Source organism: Periplaneta americana, chromosome 9 (genome assembly GCF_040183065.1).
Source record: "Periplaneta americana isolate PAMFEO1 chromosome 9, P.americana_PAMFEO1_priV1, whole genome shotgun sequence".
Taxonomy (NCBI): domain Eukaryota; kingdom Metazoa; phylum Arthropoda; class Insecta; order Blattodea; family Blattidae; genus Periplaneta; species Periplaneta americana.
Genome location: NC_091125.1, coordinates 112297878 through 112317419, shown reverse-complemented (window position 1 = coordinate 112317419; position 19542 = coordinate 112297878). Strand labels below are relative to the sequence as shown.

At 35.2% G+C, this 19542-nt stretch overlaps 1 long non-coding RNA gene across 2 annotated transcripts; it reads right to left on the bottom strand.

Moving 5' to 3' along the window:
• Window positions 1-1545: 1545 nt before the first annotated feature.
• Window positions 1546-16944, bottom strand: LOC138706399 (uncharacterized). Of its 2 annotated transcripts, none has more exons than XR_011333983.1 (4): window positions 16627-16944; window positions 10814-10912; window positions 4770-4948; window positions 1546-1852 (listed from the first exon to the last, which is right to left on the bottom strand). It is a non-coding gene; the product is annotated as an uncharacterized lncRNA (long non-coding RNA). The 2 variants fall into 2 exon arrangements; XR_011333982.1 differs by lacking the exon at window positions 16627-16944 and adding an exon at window positions 15504-15863.
• Between the last annotated feature and the right edge of the window lie 2598 nt (window positions 16945-19542).

Below are 19542 nucleotides of genomic sequence, written 5' to 3'. Positions count from 1 at the left end.
GACTAAGAGCGAGTTACTCATCACGGCTGGCGGGCTGGGTCACACAGGTCAGGTAGCGCAGTCATAACACCGAACACTTCCAGTTATGTCGCAGTACACTCCGTCTTGAAAGACAATATTCTTCCACACGTCCCGTTACTAACCACTACGTATGTTGACTAAACAATGTCATGATGACTTATATTTTCTTAACATGAGTGTCCTTCAGCTTCGAGCATAGATATTATTTTCATTCTTCCTCCCTCCTCTTCCTCTCTTATGCACATTTGTGATTAAATTTCTTACGCAACACACAGCTCGCTCACTAGCCAAACAACCAAGGACAGGGGCTATTAACATTGAATCGAGCTGTATAGTAATTTACATAAAGTCCGGGCTCTAGTCGTAATGTTTTATCTATTTTAGACCTTACCCAGCTACTTTTCTCGAAGATCTAATTTCTGCTCTTTGGAGACATTTTATAACCCTAATTTTACTTCCGTGGCGGCCGGGTAGCTCAGTTGGTAGAGCAGCTAGCTACAGACTGGAAGGTCCGGGGTTCGATCCCAGGTGGTGCCAAATTTTCAGAACGGCCCCGAGGTTCACTCAGCCTCCTATAAAATTGAGTACCGGGTCTTTCCCGGGGGTAAAAGGCGGTCAGAGCGTGGTGCCGACCACACCACCTCATTCTAGTGCCGAGGTCATGGAAAGCATGGGGCTCTACCTCCATGCCCCCCAAGTGCCTTCATGGCATGTTACGGGGATACCTTTTTTACCTTTAATTTTACTTCCGTAGAAAGATGGTGAAAGTGTGGTCATGTTATAAAAATTTTTATGCTCGACCATGCCGAAATGTAGTAATTATACACCTGGTAGCAGTCCTTTAATGCATGTCATTAAAGTACACCTACTCATTAAAGTACAGGTGTTTTCAGCCAATGACAACTCAGCTTACAGGTGTTCAGCCAATAACAAGTCAGCTTTGTACCGTTATGAAACCGCAAGTATCGATTATTCTCGGATATGCAATCGAAAGAGAATTAGCGAAAAGTCACGGAGGCTGGAAATCCAATACTGTCGCAGAAGGTTATGTTCTGTTACTATAATAATTAGCGTTAATTGTAAATAATATTCAAATAAATTCTATTTGTCATCTCGTTTTTCAATGTCGAATTCAATAATCAAGGTTATACCAAGTTTAACGGGATTACACAAGGTCAATGACATTATTGTTCCTCGGAAAAAATCAATACTTTCGCGTCTGCGCACATCTCACAATTCACGACCTAGAACAAGGTCACTTCCGATCTTGTCAGATACAAATAAAATGTATAAGTTACATCTGAATAATTTCAAGTTAGAAATATGGTCGAGCATAAAAAGTCGTATGAAACTCGCCTATAATGGTAATTAAGAAGCTCGTATGAAAATTATGAAACGAACTTGCGCTCGTTTCATAAACATCCATACTCGCTTCTTAATTACTATCATTATAGGCTCGTTGCATAATGTACTAATACGTTCTTTATATTTTATGTACTGTGCCGCATAAGCAATTAAAACATACGATTGGACTTCAGATTTATTTGTAAATCAAACTACATGTTAAGCTTTAACATAACACAAGGACAAAGAAGTAGTGACATAGGGTGTAGCATTCCGATCAACATTATTGACTGACCAATACGCAAGTGGGATATAGAAACCTCATCCCATGTCTTCCTCTTCGTCACCAGAAAACGACATGTCTGCATTCCCGCTGTACCTTTCATTCGATCGTCTCTGCGAGTTTAGTTGACATCTCGCTGGGCAGCCTGGAATGGTTTGTCTACGCTTCCATTGTTCTATTTTCATTTTCGCAAACTGGATTAACCTAGAACAAACCAAACCAAAACAGGTATGTACATATATACTGTATGTATATACTTATATGTTTATAATATAATTCGCATTTATTCCACTTTTATACGGAATTCATATGTGAAATTAATTTCTATCATCTTCCTTCTACTGGGGTTAGATTCAGAGTAGATTCCTAACACTTACTGGGTGATTCAAAAGTTTTAGTCCGATATTCGTCAGTTTACAAGACGGGTTTAAATGAAACAAATTTCGAATAAGAATTCATACAGTATGCGTTGAAGCAGGATTTAAGCCACAGTTGCATTTGTCGCGTTTTGCTAATCGACTTCTAAAAATGCGACAAACTTTCAATGTAAATGTTCAAAAATGCGACAACCACATTGGACTTCAGAAACGAAGATAATTATGAAGAAAATTAAATCAGAGATGTGTATTAACTAATCAGTTCCGAATAATCTGAATTTAAATGAAATGCTAATAGAATGGGCAATGTTCGATAAGGTATTGAGCAATAGATGTTGAGGAATGGATTTGAAACAGTTGGTACAATTCATGCAAGTTCACACACTAGTGAATTGATTTATACAATTCCATCGCAAACTGTAAATTGTGAGCTAGGATTAACTGCATGAATCTTGTAAAAACTGTAATTATAAATCGTCTTTCAGTAAAAAGAGTTAGCACTCTGCTAATAATAAATCTTGAAGAGTCTATTCGTAAAGAATTTCAATGTTTAGAGTGCCCATAAAATAACGTATTTTAATGTATGTAAATTCGGCAGCAATCGATTCTAAACATACTGTACTCCAACCAGGAGAAAGTGTCAGGGGAATGAGACGCAGCGGGGTGATGCTATGAATGAATGTTGTTGTCATAAGGTCACACATGTGGGTAGATGCATCTCCATTAGCTAACTCTCAAAACACAAACGATAACACTGATACACACATGTTTATATTACCCTAGTTACAAAATTAGATCACGGTTAATTTCCTGGTCTTTTAATCCCTCCATACAGAAAATAACATAGCCAGGAGAGCTCATGTTTTTTAAACTGACGTTATACCGGTAATATTATCCATCTACTTCGCTCCAATAGATGACGCAATAGTAAGCACATTCCTTTCACGGCTAATCTCCTGGTTGGAGAACAGTACCTACGTCTAATGATTTACTTTACATAAATATATCTAAGTGTGGTAAGATGAATTGAAAGTAATAAAATTCCAAGAAACAAATTACGTAACTTTTTGTTTTTGCAAACCTTATTAGTGTTATATTTCTGTAGAATTATTTAGAATATTGCACAAGCTTTTCGTAATTTGCACAAATAATTATAATTTTTTATTTGTGCATTTTTGCGACAAATATTTATTTTCTAGCTTAAACCCTGCGTTGAAGTTATTACAAACTCTTATAGTAGGCCTACTGGAGTACCGGTATATTATGGAGTATAATTTACAGGTAGGCCTAACAAGGTAGAAGTATCCCCTTTACAAGTCGTGAAGGCGCATGGGGACATGGAAACAGAGTTTCCGTGATCTTTCCATAAGAATGAGATGGTGTGGTCGACACCACGCTCCAACCGTCTTTCACTACCGGAAAAGACCTGGTATAAGCCTATCGGATGCTGACAGGTAGCAGTGGGCCTATTCATCAAAAGCGCACATGCACCTATATGGAAAGGGCGCACAAATTTTCCTTCCCACTTGTACAGACTTACAGTACAATACTTACAGTCTTAGACAAAAGTTTTGTCGCACAGATACTTTTTGTCCCAGAAAGGAGGCAGTGCGCATGATCAGACATACAACGAAACAAAACAATATTGTATTACCTCAACTAGCCGTTCTGTTGTGAACCAGGTCGCTCGTCCTCTGATCATGCGCACTGCCTTCTTTCTGGGACTTGGGGTATCTATGCGACAAAACTTTTTTCTAAGACTGTACATTGTACTGATGCACATCTCCGTACAGTGACAATAGGTGTGGTTAAAATTTGTAACCGCTCTTGCTAGCAAAAACAGCGCAAACCAAGCGGGGGAAAACATATGCATACATTTTAATAATACCAGGAGAGATCTACCGCTGTGGAGTAACGGTTAGCACGTCTGACCGTGAAAAGAACGAGCCCAGGAGCAAGTTACCTGCTTGAGATTTTTTCGAGTTTTCCCTCAATCAGTGAAAGCAGAACTGCTGGTGTTGGACCTCGGATTCATTTCGCTATCATAATTACACTTTCTCTCTTTCATCATCATTTCCGTTTCTTTCCTAGGGTTCGGGCTTGCTCCGATGCAAAGTTCGGCTGCGAGCCGCCGCCGAACTTGGACCCCGTGGATATGCGGTCATTCGTTGTTAGTGGTTGCGCTATGCACTGGGCTCATGTTAATTCTTGGGTCCGGGATTGAGGGACCATAGTTTGGTCTACGTGAAAAGGTAAAGGGATCATGTAGGCTGTAGGGGAGTTGGGAGGAGACGCGCAGCGGGATCTGTAGCGCGGGGGACCTTAGGGCATGCACACCATTCCATCCCAGGTAATATAATGGGCCCACCCGAGCGACCTGCGTGCGAGGATAGTCCCAATCCGAGCCCTCCCCTAAAAGGGGACTAATAGGAAGGTAGATACCAGAAGAGAGATTAATAGACTGCAGCCTTCAAATGGTCGCGCCTTCGAACGGTTTGGGAACCACCACTGGTTTAGAAGAAATAGGCGAACTCTAAAATACGTATAACAACTTGAGTAGTAATTGTACAAACTATGAAGATGAGCTTTTTAGACGAAATTTCTTGATTAGTTTCGGCATCTCAAAACTCTCTCTTTAAACTTAATATAACGGGAAAGCAAAGTAACGAAAATAATTAGAGTGAAAATTGTATGAAAAGTACATCTTAATTCTAAGAAATCCTTCGTGTGTTAACAATACTCACTTTCTTACCAGCTCCCTAACACGGGGTAAGACTTCAATTGCATCGAGCACCCAAATGAAGCATAGCAATGCGACTATCGTTCTGAACGCACTGAGGGCGCATTCCGCCTCCAGCCACCTCGATAAGTAGTAGAGGGACGAGTACTTGTAGAATCCGAGGTACTTGTTTACTCGAATGACCTTAAGAATCATAAATATCAACGAATAAGTAACTACCATTATCTATTGGAATAATTACATAGAATAAGTTTCGATGCCTAATTTTAAGAAGAAAATAGCATGGTTCTGATCTTAAATAATAAAAATAGTTTTCATCACAGATTTCTTATCTCATAATTTATGTAGTACTATATACATAGGCTTGCTATAGCTAACAGCACAGTGTTCAATTTTTTTGCAAAAAAAAAAGTGACAGAGGATTAATCGAATCCTATAATTGAATCGATTATTTGAGAAACCACATATGTCCTTAGCTATAAGTTTTGAGAAAACTGCAAAAATTGTCTGCACCTTATAAATATTGGATTTATACGTTCTTATCTTTTTAGACTGAACTTTTCATATGAATGTCAATATTAAAGAAACGTTTAATTGTATTTTATAGGGCCAGAATACCCTAAAGTTCGTGGACATGTGTTGTTTCTCAAATACACGAAATGTTTTTAGTAAAAATTGTAATAGTTTGTATTTATTTTGGGTATAAATTAATGAAAACAAAAGCTATTTAGGTACAAATTTAGTAGTGCACCAATTCATGTTAATAGGATTACAATTCTTCTTATTGGTCAGAATAATGGTATTATTATTATTATTATTATTATTATTATTATTATTATTATTATTATTATTATTATTATTTTATTTTTTTCCCTTTATTGTGCTAAAACAGCATATTCCATTGCATACAATATTTGCAATACTACATGCTATGTTTATGTTACATATTTTATAGTTCATAGTTGATATTCATATACCAGTACATTATTGCAATATACAGAGTCGGTTAAAATAGATATTACAATCCAAAAATTAAAATAAATAAAAATTATCTACTCTACACAATATATGATCAACTAGCCAATAATAAATCTTACCCTTAAGTACATTACAAATCCACAATTAATTAATACATTACAAATACACATTACAAATCCACAATTAAATTATCTATGTACTATATAGAATCAATCCGCTCGCCAGTCACAAAGCTTATGCCTAAATGCATTATCAGAAAAATTTTGTACAAGTGTTGCAATATTACATACTATGTTTATATTATTAATCGAATTTCATATATGTAGAATAGTTCATAGTTATCTAGCAATACACTATTGTAATAGTTAGAGTCAAATTTAAATTATACCTTACAAATCCAAAATTATATATATGTATTACAAATCCACAATTTAAATTGTACCTTACAAATTCACAATTTAAAATATTATACATTACAAATCTATTATTATTATTATTATTATTATTATTATTATTATTATTATTATTATTATTATTATTATTATTATTATTATTATTATCATTAATTACTTACTTAGCCTACTTATTTACTTACTTACTTACTGGCTTTTAAGGAACCCGGAGGTTCATTGCCGCCTTCACATAAGCCCGCCATTGGTCCCTCTCCTGAGCAAAATTAATCCAGTCTCTACCATCATATCCCACCTCCCTCAAATCCATTTTAATATTATCTTCTCATCTACGTCTCGGCCTCCCCAAAGGTCTTTTTCCCTCCGGCCTCCCAACTAACACTCTATATGCATTTCTGGATTCGCCCATACGTGCTACATGCCCTGCCCATCTCAAACGTCTGGATTTTATGTTCCTAATTATGTCAGGTGAAGTATACAATGCGTGCAGCTCTGCGTCAATTGTTGGTTTAAAAATATCCTTCCGTCCTACTTTAGCATTGAAATCCCCCAATAAAACTTTCATGTGATATCTAAGTAACTGATCAAAAGTGTGTTCCAATTTCTCATAGAAACTATCCTTTATATGATCGTCTTTCTCTTCTGTAGGGGCGTGAGCATTTATAACTACGATATCGCACCATCTACATTATTATTATTATTATTATTATTATTATTATTATTATTATATTTATTTTTTTGTAATATGCTAATATTCTGTTCTTTAACTTTTTGTAAAATTTTCACTGCTTGTATACTTTGTGACCTGGTAGAGTGTAAGAGAAGGCCCTATGCCTTAACTCTGCCAGTATAAATAAAGAATTATTATTATTATTATTATTATTATTATTATTATTATTATTATTATTATTAAAATTTGATTAATTGGCATAATGTAGTTTGTCCATATTACAAATTGAAAAGGAAAATTCTAAAAAGTTAAAGTAAAAATACAGATATCTTATTGAAGTCCCACACTACACTCCTCAGGCGCGCCATCTCTGTTACGAGTAGGCCAGAAAAATAGATCTTCATAAAACCTTTGGATTTCATCCTCTTCAGGAAAATACTGTCATGACATCACCACTTAAAATAAGGGCCACTTTCTCTAAATGAGTTTAACCTTGGGTTTATTTTGTTGTTTAGTCAACTGTCCGAAGACAGGTTGGAACCTCATGACACCAATAAGGCATCACTCATGAGACAACTAAGCCAGGGGGTAATGGAGTAGTTGACCAGTTCCTTTAAGTGCAAAATATCTATACTCCTGCCGCTCTTACTAAAAAGTGGAGGTAAACAAAAGTAGGTGATAGCTAGGGACCATACTCCGTCTCAGGAGGCTGCAAGATTAAGTATTACCGAGTTTTTAAATGGACGACGCGTGAATCTATCAAGCGAAGTACTTGACTGACGGCCCACGCGACTCTTGTTTCGTAAAGTAGGGCAGAACAAAACATGGACCACTTTAACAATTATACTGATATTTACAATTTAAATTATTTACATTATGTACATTAGAATACGCTATTTTTACTATTTACACTATAATAAAGAACTTGATCTATACTGACCAAACATTATTTACACTATTAAGCTTATGTATAGTGTTGTGTATAATAATGCAAGGTATTTTATTTCATAATACTATACCTACTTATTTTGTAAACTGTGTAATAGTGTAGATAATGTTTGATCAATGTAAATCTTCATTCTTTACGATAGTGTAATAGTGGAAATAGCGTATTTTAGTAGGCCTATACATAGTGTAAAGAGCTGTCAGACAGTGACTACTTTCAAAAGCCGATTGTCAGGAAGACTGTTTTTCGTCTCTAGAATATGATCTTTCTTCAAATATTACTTTTGTAGAATATTTATTTTTAATATATCACTTTTCTTGCATTATGTTAATTAGATTCCTTCGATCCAAATTGTCTTATGTAACACTAAATTGTAATTGTTTAACTCTTAGAATTACACTGTAACTAAACACACCTATATTTTGCTATTATTATTATTATTATTATTATTATTATTATTATTATTATTATTATTATTATTATTATTATTATTATTATTGGAACAGCATATATCGGACTACTGATGTAAACATTGCCGCTAATTCCTTGTCTCAAATCATAAACAATGCTATATCTCTTTCTGTCCCTGTCACCTTTGTTAAAAAAGTCGCACTGTCCTAAATGGTTTTCAAACAAATAACGGAAAAGGACAATTCTGCAGTGCTTGGGAAAAGCTACATAAGTCAGTTTCCACGAACCATTTTTGATAATTTATTGACGACTTACACTGGTTTATGTCGATTTGATTTTTTTCTGCATGAAATTATTGTAATGGGAGAAATGCTTATGTATTTTTTTTTCCAAGCGAGCAGATGTTCCGTAAGTTGTCAATAAATTACCTAAAAAGGTTTTTGAAAACTGACTTATGCCACTTTTCCCAAGCACTGCAGAATTCTAGTTGGAACATGGAATATTCAAGGGATAATTGGTGCTGGAATGGTGTCCGCCTGGGAGAAGGAAAGGGAGACCTCAAAATTCATGGTTACGAGAGATCAGAACAGGGATGAGAGACAGCAGACTCAACGACATGAATTGGATGGATAGAGAAGAGTGGAGAACAAGAATAAGACTTTAAGACTTTAGGCACAGAAAGATGTGTAAACATTAGAAATCTGTATATAAATAAAATTATTAGTATTATTACGATTATTATTATTATTATTATTATTATTATTATTACTACTATTATTATTATTATTATTATATTATTTTCTGTATTGGTGTTATTTATATTTGCTATGTATTTTATACTGGTTGAGTATATGAGCAATGATTTCCCTAATTGTGTTGTATATGTATGTGTGAGTGAGAGAGAGAGAGAGCTAGAGAGAGAAAGAGAGATGACGACATCTAAAATGATATGGTTACTTTAGACGTATAGCCTATGTCAAGAGAAACTGCCATTCATAATCTTCAGCTGACATCAAATGAGGAAAGACAAAGAAGATCCACATGAAATGTCAGAAAAGGGTGAATAAAGCTATGGCTACAAGAGGAATGAAAGAAAATTTGTGAGAAAATCTTGAAGCATGGAATTTTTAGTGGTTTATTTAACGACGGTATAAAAACTACCCGATTATTTAGCGTCAATGGAATTGGTGATAGCGAGTTGGCATTTAACGCGAAACCGAAAATTTGCCATGGGATTACGTCACATTTGCCTTACACTTGGGAAAAACCTCGAAAAATTTCAATTAATCAACCCAAGCGGGATCGAACCTAAGCATAGCTCAGGATACAATTTGGGAGGTGAGGCAGCATCGATTGTATTGTATTTATTTACATTCTATAGTATTCGTACCGGTACATTGTTTCACAGCTAGAATATGGGATATGTCAAAAAAATATTAATATACATTATTCCAAATATCTGGTCCTCTCGTACTAAGATATAAAATTAATTATAGATAGAAACGTATTAGTTAAGGTCTTGAAACTTAAAGAATTTGGCGGTATTTTAGTCAGTTTAGAGGAATCTGTCTCTTAATCGATAGTCTACGTTGAACCTTACCAAAATTTATTGTATGTATACTCCGTTATAATGAAAATCCACTGAAAAAGTCTTAATTCATAATCAAAGTCTAGTTTGAATATATATATATATATATATATATATATATATATATATATATATATATATATATATACCGAGGGGTTTTACAATATACTATAGTATAGGTCGGACATAATGTATTGTAGGCCTAAACGCGAATGAACAGTTTACCACCATTTGTATCATAAAATGTTAAGATAACTTGTACTCGTATTTTGACTTATAAAAGTGAATTTAAACATGAGATCTATAGTAACAATGCCTTGCAAGTGATGTCAACTGAAAGCGAGCTGCTGATCAATGCTAGACATCATCGTGTACGACATGCTTTGGCGATATCGTTAAAAACTTTACATTGGGAGATTCATGAGGAAGTACATTGTGTATCATCAGATGGTTCTTTTAGACGGGCAGACATTATTGCTATCAACGGACGCTTAAAACGGGCTCTTGTTCTTGACCCTACTATCCGTTTCGAAAGAAACCTAAATCAGGCCACCGAGGTTGATATTGAGAAGAAGTCCATATATGAACCTTGTCTGCTGTATCTTTCTCAAAAGTACAACGTCCCTCTTAAACAATGGTCCGTCATTGGTTTGCTGTTTGGCAGTAGAGGTTCAATCACAAAATTCACGTGGAATTATCTTAAGGAACTTCACATTCCTTTTGATTATGTAATGTCTATTCTTATAAATATTATCAAGGATTCTCTTCAAGTATTACATCATCATCTCTATTTCAATTAATCAACTTATATTTGCCTTCAACAATTAACTTTCTTTTTTCTTTAATGTATCACATCACATTATTGTACATGTTTATTGTATTCAGGACCCTTGTGGTCACTCAAAATTCTTTGAGCTGATGTCTATAATTTAGAAATTTATTTAAATAACAATCACTCTCTTCAAATAAATATTGAGAGAGTTGGGATAAATTAATGTATTATTGAAATAGGCTATGTCAATTGAATAAGGATTTATTTACTTACCAGCAGACTTGATTTCAGGCATGCATATGCGATTGTATTCACCAACGGAATCCATAAGAGCCAAAAGGTAAGGTTTACTATCAAAATACTTGTAAGAGCCTGAAAATAAATTATAAGTAAGTTACACTCTTATATGGGAAGGTTACACAGAGATGAAGTAACTACGAATAAAATCTATCATAATTATGTTTACGTTTACTGTACTTTCATAAGGAGCAACTCCCAGAGTACATATCTCGCAATTGTGTGATTTCAAAATAAGCTCTTGTGAGATACGGATTTATATTTCTTTATTTTAATTTTATTACACGAAGAATTATAGATACTTTGTATTGAAAATTCTGATACAGCACTCATTGTGCAATGTTTACGTCTCCTGATGGGAACTACATTGCCACGGAAAAATGCATCACGTCCATCAATAATTACATTGTTTGTTGTTTATTGGGTTATTCTACGACTCTGTATCAACATCTCGGGTCATTTAGCGTCTGAATGAGATAAAGGTGATAATGCCGGTAAAATGAGTCCGGCATGCAGCACCGAAAGTTACCCGGCATTTGTTCATATTGGGTTGAGGGAAAATCCCGGAAAAAGCCTCAACCAGGTAACTTGCCCCGACCGGGATTCGAACCTGGTTTCGCGGTCAGACGCGCTAACCGTTACTCCACAGGTGTGGACAATAATTACAGTAACCATACGGCAGAATGCGAAGCTGACCTGATAGAGGAATACAATCGAGTGCACACCCATAATGAAAAGCAGGAGATAGCCAGACTTTGCGAAGCGAACACTTGTCACAAACAGTTAATATAACACAGTGTCAAAATTGATATGTTCATAATGTGTCAATGTGGCGTGGAAATCAACTCTAAATTTAATATGCTTTGTACTGTATTGCATTTCGTTTAAAACAGCGGTGACCAAAACTCGAGCTGCAGTGATTACATGCGACAGACAGCCTATGAAGTAAGGAGAAGGAGGAAAGGTACAGACCGATTATTTAGTCCTGACAGCTCAGCGACGCGAAAGAGGGGAAGTAATAGGAGGAGTGGGAAGAGTTCCGGAGTAGAGATAAAGGCGAGCGGGCGGTAAAGGCAAGCGAGCGAATAACCCAAACACCCCTTGCCGTAACTAAATGGACTCGCCTGTCTCACGCGCACATCACCGGCGACTGTCAGGACTGAATAATCGTACTGTACTTGGCATGAAAACTACAACCAGTGGTGGTTCCTGTACTAACATCTTGATCAATTCCTCGGATAAAAATCTCAAGCTTTGCAGTATCAGTAATGTCACTGCTGTCATCAAGAGCCAGTGAATAATATAAGATTTTTCTTGCTTCTTTTTTTAACCTTCCTCTGGAATATAATCAGGAATTTTCTAAATTCTTCTCTCGATACTTGGTCGAGAAATTCGTAGTTTTTTTTAAATCAAAAACTTCTTATGGACAAGTTATTTAAGCTATTTTAATCATTACTCTTTTGAGAAATTCTGTTCTATTAAAAGGCTTTAGAGCACGAGATATTTCAAACCCCATTAGGTAGCTGACTCTCTTACATTTATTTATCTCATCTTTCTCTTCCTGGCTATGATTTAAGACATGTCAATTCCTGGCGTTTAACAGTTCGTTGGCACATATTATTATTAAATGAGTAACTAATAAATAATTACCCTCATCTAAAGATTAAGAAGATTACAATTGAGATGAAACCTAATAATTTTATCCTTCTAGGAAGAAGATCTAAAAATATCAATTATCATGCACATACAGAAGAATTATAGAAACACATACTTCGTGGTCAGTAATAATAATAATAATAATAATAATAATAATAATAATAATAATAATAATAATAATAATAATAATAATAATAAATTATTCAGCGTGGCAATTAATGTTTCTATATACTCGTAACTGAACCGTTGAGCAAAGTAAACATATTACATTTTGTGCGACAGAAAAACCAAAAAGTTCTCCTCATTCTTTACGAAACCACCTCTTACTGCTTGTAGAGACAGAGTTTGTAGAGCGACATGATTGCCACTGCTTGTCTTCAATACGTGAATGAAACACACAGCAATATACAGGAAACTCCTCGTACCCGTTTAAATGTCTGTGATTACACGAAGTAATCACGACACCCGCTTTGGTCACCGCTGGTTTAAAAGGATTAAACTACTAAGATTTATTTAAAATCATCCGTCCTCAAATGAGGTTGACCACTGGGATCCGGAATTAACAAACATAAAGAGAAATGAAACGAGTAAAATAATTATTCGAGTTGCACAAAGATTTATGTGTTAACACATAAATGATAGTGTAGAATTTGAAGAGAGGCCTTCAGAATTTCCATCACAATCTTCTGAACCCCATAAAAGGGAATTTTAAAAGATTTAAAGATATTACATGTAAATTTTGGTAAACAACCCTTCGCTCTAAATAGTAAGCCTGTAACATCCCAGTTGTAAAGCGAAATGCCAATTTTTCACTGACAAGGTACATGTTTAGCTCGCTTGTCATCATTTATCTGCAGTGCCTGATTTGTGTCTCGCTCAAAGCAAACTGTAGGGTCTAAGACCATCGCTTTCTGAGTTCTTCTATTGATGGCAATTAAGCACGGGAACAATACAATACAAATGGAGTAAAATTTATTTACCCTGGAGGTCAAAGCGCTACGAAATAGAGTTCCTGCGTTTATCATTTACCCAATCTCTAAATTTCATCTGGCATTTTTACCAAATTTAGGAAACATTATTTTCTTAAATACTAGAACAACATTGGCTGGTACCCCTACTCAAAATAAAACTTTTGCTTTTCCGCCCGTTATAAAGACCACTCTAATATAATAATATGTTTTAAATTGTAGTTCAAGAAAGTCAAGTAGAAATGAGAATATCATTTGTAAAATGATAAAATGACTCGATTAGGCTACTGCGAAACACGTTATGTGTTCTCTAGGAGATAGCAATTTTTTCTTTCTTATCGGGACGGAGAAATTTGAACCGAAGAAATGTAACATTGAAAAATTCATTTGCAGAACGAAAAGTTACATTTGTTCGGATCAAATTTCTGTACATTTAAAGGACAAAACTGAACTTCTATCACTCATTTATCATCATAATACACTTTCTCTTAAATTGACTGAGCATATTGGGAATTCAATCAATGGCTTTCCCAAAGCGTGCTATGAAATATTTCATCTACCGTAAACAGTTGTTATCTCGAAAAGGAAGCAAAAACGAGAAAAATTGTATTAAACTTTTTTGTTTGAAATATCTCAAACAATAACGCCCTCAAATTAATGACATTACTTACGGCTCACCCTGTATATGTTAATTGGCTTTCGGTTAATAAAATATTCGTATTTTTTCTCGATCTAACAGTGAATGATAACCAAAGCTCGGAACTTTGAGACTTACGTGTCGTGCGCATGAGTAAGGTTATAGGTAAAACGTACACAAAGCTCACGATGCAAATGCTCAGGGACAGTCGTATGTACTAAGAAAGTGGTCACATCGAGTGATAGAAAGAGGAACGACGAAACTGTGTCATGTCGAAGCCAATGGCATTCACAGAATTACAGGTAAACGGTCTATTTGAGAAATTAGAAATTACGTGTTATTCGAATGGCTATTATAGAAGTTTGAAAATACATTTTTTAAATTTTAGGTACAGAATTTCGTGGAGGAATTTCGAGGAGATACATTATTTTCTTCGAATGGAGAGTTTACATTTCGTAAGTTGTGCCACTTTGAAGTCTTCACTGGGTTTCCATTACGACCAAAAGTTATATTATTAATAAAAACAAAAATGAGCTCTTCAATAATTATTTTCGAAAATTTTATGTAAAAAGCTTTATTAAATGTTCAGAAGATCACTACCACTTCCTAGAAATGCCATAACTATTGTAATTTTGGTCCAGGGAAAATATTATTTCACAAAAATACTCGTAGAAATAGGCCTACGAGTGTTTCCGTAAAATACGAGTATTTTCCCTGGATCAAAAATACAATACGGCGTTGCTCGAAATGATAAGCGTGAGTGTTTTCTCAAAAGAGAAGTATTTTTCCTGGAATACAAATACAATATAGCGTTACTACGAAGTTGCGATGATATGCTAACATTTACCAGTGCTTTAAACTATATTGCATTCGTCATCACTGGTTGTACTAAAGTGAATATTAGCCATTGAAAAAATAACAACACTTGAATCTGGAGGTTTGCCCTGTTAGCCCTCCCGTGGCTGTACCACTGCGTTAAAGTTTTGCCTTAACAATAGTGTACTCTATTTTTTAAATTAACATGTTTTATTTATATAATAAATACCGGTAACTGTTTTATAATGCTTCTAAGATATTATAGACATTTCTTCAACAGAAGTTTTGAGGGCATGAAGTTGTTTGTATAATAATTTACATAATAATTATCCTAAAATTTTGATTGAAGTGAATTATTATCAGTATTTTTTGGCTCGATCCTATTCTGTTTTTGGATGATGTTCAGGTGATAATCTAATTTTCGGAATAAACTTATTATTTGGTAATTGATATCGCATTCTCGGTATGTTCTAACAACAATAATAAAGTGTCCCGCATTAACATATAAATATTAAAGATTATACACAATTGCAGCTTAGACGAATGGTTGTCATAATAGCTAATTTAAAATAAAATCTGTCTTGCTTACCTCAAAAAGTAAAAGCAGAGGTATAAATGGTCGTTTGAGTGTCGATGGCCATAACTGATATTCAGCTGTGACAAGACATACAGAAAAAGTAAATATTATAGATCCCCAATTTACATCGCATTTGGCATTATTAAAATTGTCACTGCAGAAACCTAAAATACATATGCTGCAAATATGGGTCCATAATCCGGCAGATACAATGACTAGCCAATGAATGGAATCAAGCTTTGTTTTAGGGAGCATAACTTATGTAAGCCAAGCTGATATTACATAATTGTCACAATTTTATAAGGAATCTTGCTATGTAGCTAGCTACTCCTGAACTTTATTGATATATTTTCATCGTCGCACCGCAACGAATTGAAGTTATTCATTTGTTCTTTAGCTTACCAATCATTATATATCATTATTCATTTGTTTTATTGCCTATAAATCAGAGTTGTCAAGCCTTTCAACTAAAATTCTCTTTATTCAGGTAATCGTGGTGTTATTCCAAAATTGTTTAATACGTTTAGAAAACAGTTTGGTTTACCTTTTTTTTAAATTTATTTATTGGTCGACCAGCAAACTTGCTATACAGACCACTGTTAAATTATGTAATATCCCATACAGAATATCATGATGAGGTTGGATGTAAAGGCTCCTCTAATTGAATTTATTTTTAAATTAATTAATTAATTAATTAATTAATTAATCATTTTGTGAACTATGAGAATAAAAATATGATGATTTTCTGTGTTAAATTTATGAATAGTCGTCAGTATCGCTAAGAAAGATGTCCTGAGGTAGTTTCCTTTTAAGTCTAGATGGCCAGGGACGTCGCTACGGGGGTGCGAAAGGATGCGCAAGCACCCCATAAAAAATCGGAGCACCCCTTTCCGCACCCCAAAGGGCAATTTATTAACAAAATACTAGGCATAAATTATTTTGAAGAACAAAAACAAACAATTTCTTGGATGTGAAAAAACAACTACGTCCCATAGTGTATCGTAATGGATGTGATGAGCAATAATAATAATAATAATAATAATAATAATAATAATAATAATAATAATAATAATAATAAACAGAAGTATAATATGCGCGCAAGTGCATGAAAGAACATTTTGGATTTATTATGTACCACATTTTTACAGCTCGCATCCCATTTTTAAATCTCGCACCCCATCCGCACCCCCTTGCTCTGATCCTGGGGACGTCACTGTAGATGGCTGACAAGATCTTGCTCCAATGTTATATGTCACAGCTTCAGGAACGCCAGGAAGTTTGTTGAAGAAAGATTTTGACATTGAATGGATGTACTGTTCTAGTGGAATAATTCCCAATTCTTGATGCAGTTGCTGAGTTCTTAAAAACCATGGGGCATTTGTTGCTGTTCGCAGGAACTTGTTCTGAATAACTTGTAGGCGATGCATTTGAGTCTTATTTGCTGTCCCCCACACTGGCCCTGCATAAGTTAAAAGAGGTCGTACAAGCGAGGTGTAGAGTAGCATCACAGTTTAGTATATACCAAAAATAATATTACACCTTAACTCGCAAGGAATTATGTCTGAAGTGTCTCTTAATCATTGTTTTAAATTTTATTAATGCAATTACACTACATTTTAGAGAAATATATGTTACTTTTTATGCATTCCAATTAATTTATATGGTTGAAACGCCGCCCTTCGTGATCGGGTTAAGCGAGTCACATGGTCTGCCTTACGGCCTGTATTAGATCACGATGGCAGTGACACAGTCTATTGTTCCTAGTACACACAGCGCTCCAAGCGGCTAGCAACTATCACGAGAAATGCAAAAAATCACCCCAAGCTTCGCGACTGTGTATACTAGACTGTGGTAGCATTGAATAATCCAATCTAATTTTTGAACGTCTATTAACCAAAGGGTATAATTTTCGAATTCTGGAAGAGGCTAGTGTAACAATGCGAGTTATATGGGCATTCCATTTAAGTTTTGTATCTAATAATATTCCCAAATATTTTACAGCTTCTTGACTAGAGAGCCATGTAACTTGTTCATTTAGAAGAACCAAAGGAGGTGCATTATGAATAGGCCTTAAAGAGAAGATTTTAGCTTCTGTCTTGGTAATATTGAGCAGTAATCTCCAGTCAGAGAACCATTTAGACAGCTCCTGTAAGGATGTCTGAAGAGTACTGATTGCAGTATTTAGGATACAGTGAGAATAAAAGAGAACTATATCAGCATACATAGCTATGTGTGACGGTCGTAAACATGGAATATCATATGTGAAGAGATTGAAGAGAAGTGGTGACAGTATAGATCCTTGTGGTACTCAGGCTAAAACTGGACGAAGCGTTGATTTAATGCCATCTATACCTACTGAGAACTGACTCTCATATAAAAAAAACTTTTCACGATGCGTGTGAGACAGTCAGGAAAGCCAATTCTATATAATTTTAGCATTAAACCATCATGCCAAACAGTATCAAATGCTTGGGCAATATCCAGAAACACAGCGGCAGTATACTGTCTTTCTTCAAAGCCTTTTATAATGGATTCAGTGACTCTTTGCAATTGATGTGTTGTAGAATGTTTCGAACGAAAGCTAAACTGAAAATCTTGTATAATCTTGTTTTGGAACGTAAATTTACAAATGCGATGATGAATAACCTTCTCAAACAATTTCGATAGCGTAGGCAGTAAGCTAATGGGTCGATAACTAGATGGCAAGTGCTTAGGTTTGTTCGGCTTATGGAAAACAATGATTTCAGCAAGCTTCCAGGTTCTAGAAAAGTGCCCAATTAAAAGGGCAATATTTAAAATCATCGTCAAATATGCAAGAGCTTTGTTGGTAAGCTTCTTTAGTACAATGTTGGGTATAAGATCATGACCTGGAGATTTGTTTATTTGAAAGCCTTTGAATGAAGTGAGACAGTTTTTGTGGAGTAGTATAGGAAATTTTCTCTGGCACATTCGGTTTATTAATATTTTGTATAAGTTCTTTTTCAAATTCAGAGGTAGTCTGTTCATTTTTATTCCCGTTTGGGGTGAATACATGTTGATAATGAGATGCAAGCAAATTATATTTTGACTCTGTGTCTGTGGCTATTTGAGAGTCTACATGATGTGTCGGGATGGCTGTTGGTTCGCGCAGAATACGATTTGTGGCATACCAAAGAGTTTTTTTTTTTTGGAGGTTATTTTACGACGCTTTATGAACAGCTTAGGCATACCAAAGAGTATTATCAGCTTCAGATAGAAATGATGATAAGTAAGACTGATACGATTGCAGACGATGTTGTTCAAGATTTGTCTTGACTAATCGTATGAGATAATTCAGCTTCTTCCGCTGCCATGTTTGGTTTACCTAAATCTTTAATAGATGACAATGTCACAATAGTTTTGAAAAACAAAATCATGTCAAAGTTTAAATAATCATTAAGATATATTTTAATTAGATTTTAGTATACATATCAATTTCTTCTTCTTCTTCTTCTTCTTCTTCTTCTTCTTCTCCTTCTCCTTCTTCTTCTTCTTCTTCTTCTTCTTCTTCTTCTTTGTATTTATATTTGTAAATTATGTCAGTATACTGAGGCTTAAGTGACTACCTACGTAGGGAAGCAGTTTGTAATAAATAAATAAACTTGTCTTTCGTAAATTCCTGTACGCAGAGACCTGCACAACGGCCCAGCCCATGGGCTGCTTCCGCACTGCACCGCTCTGGGCTTCACAGTCTCGCACGGAACAAGCTCGTGACGTCATCGCACTGGCAGGGCTGGGCTGCTTGCGTAGCGGATTTGTGTGGTGGGCTGGTATCAAGGCATCGAGCCCAAGTCTCCTCTTCTATCAGTTACTCATTAATTGACTTCGCGCGGGCTTGTGCTGTGTGTGCAGTTCGATCAACGATCAGCTACCGTTTCAAAAGAGTTTATAACAACAGAGTCGAATGGAAATTTAAAAAATACCATTGGGACAGTTTTTAAATCTAGTTCGACAGCAGTGGAAAATAATTTAATTTTGCATGTTGTCCGGTATGCTGGGAACTGTATGCTCATGCCACACGTGAAGCGAAAGC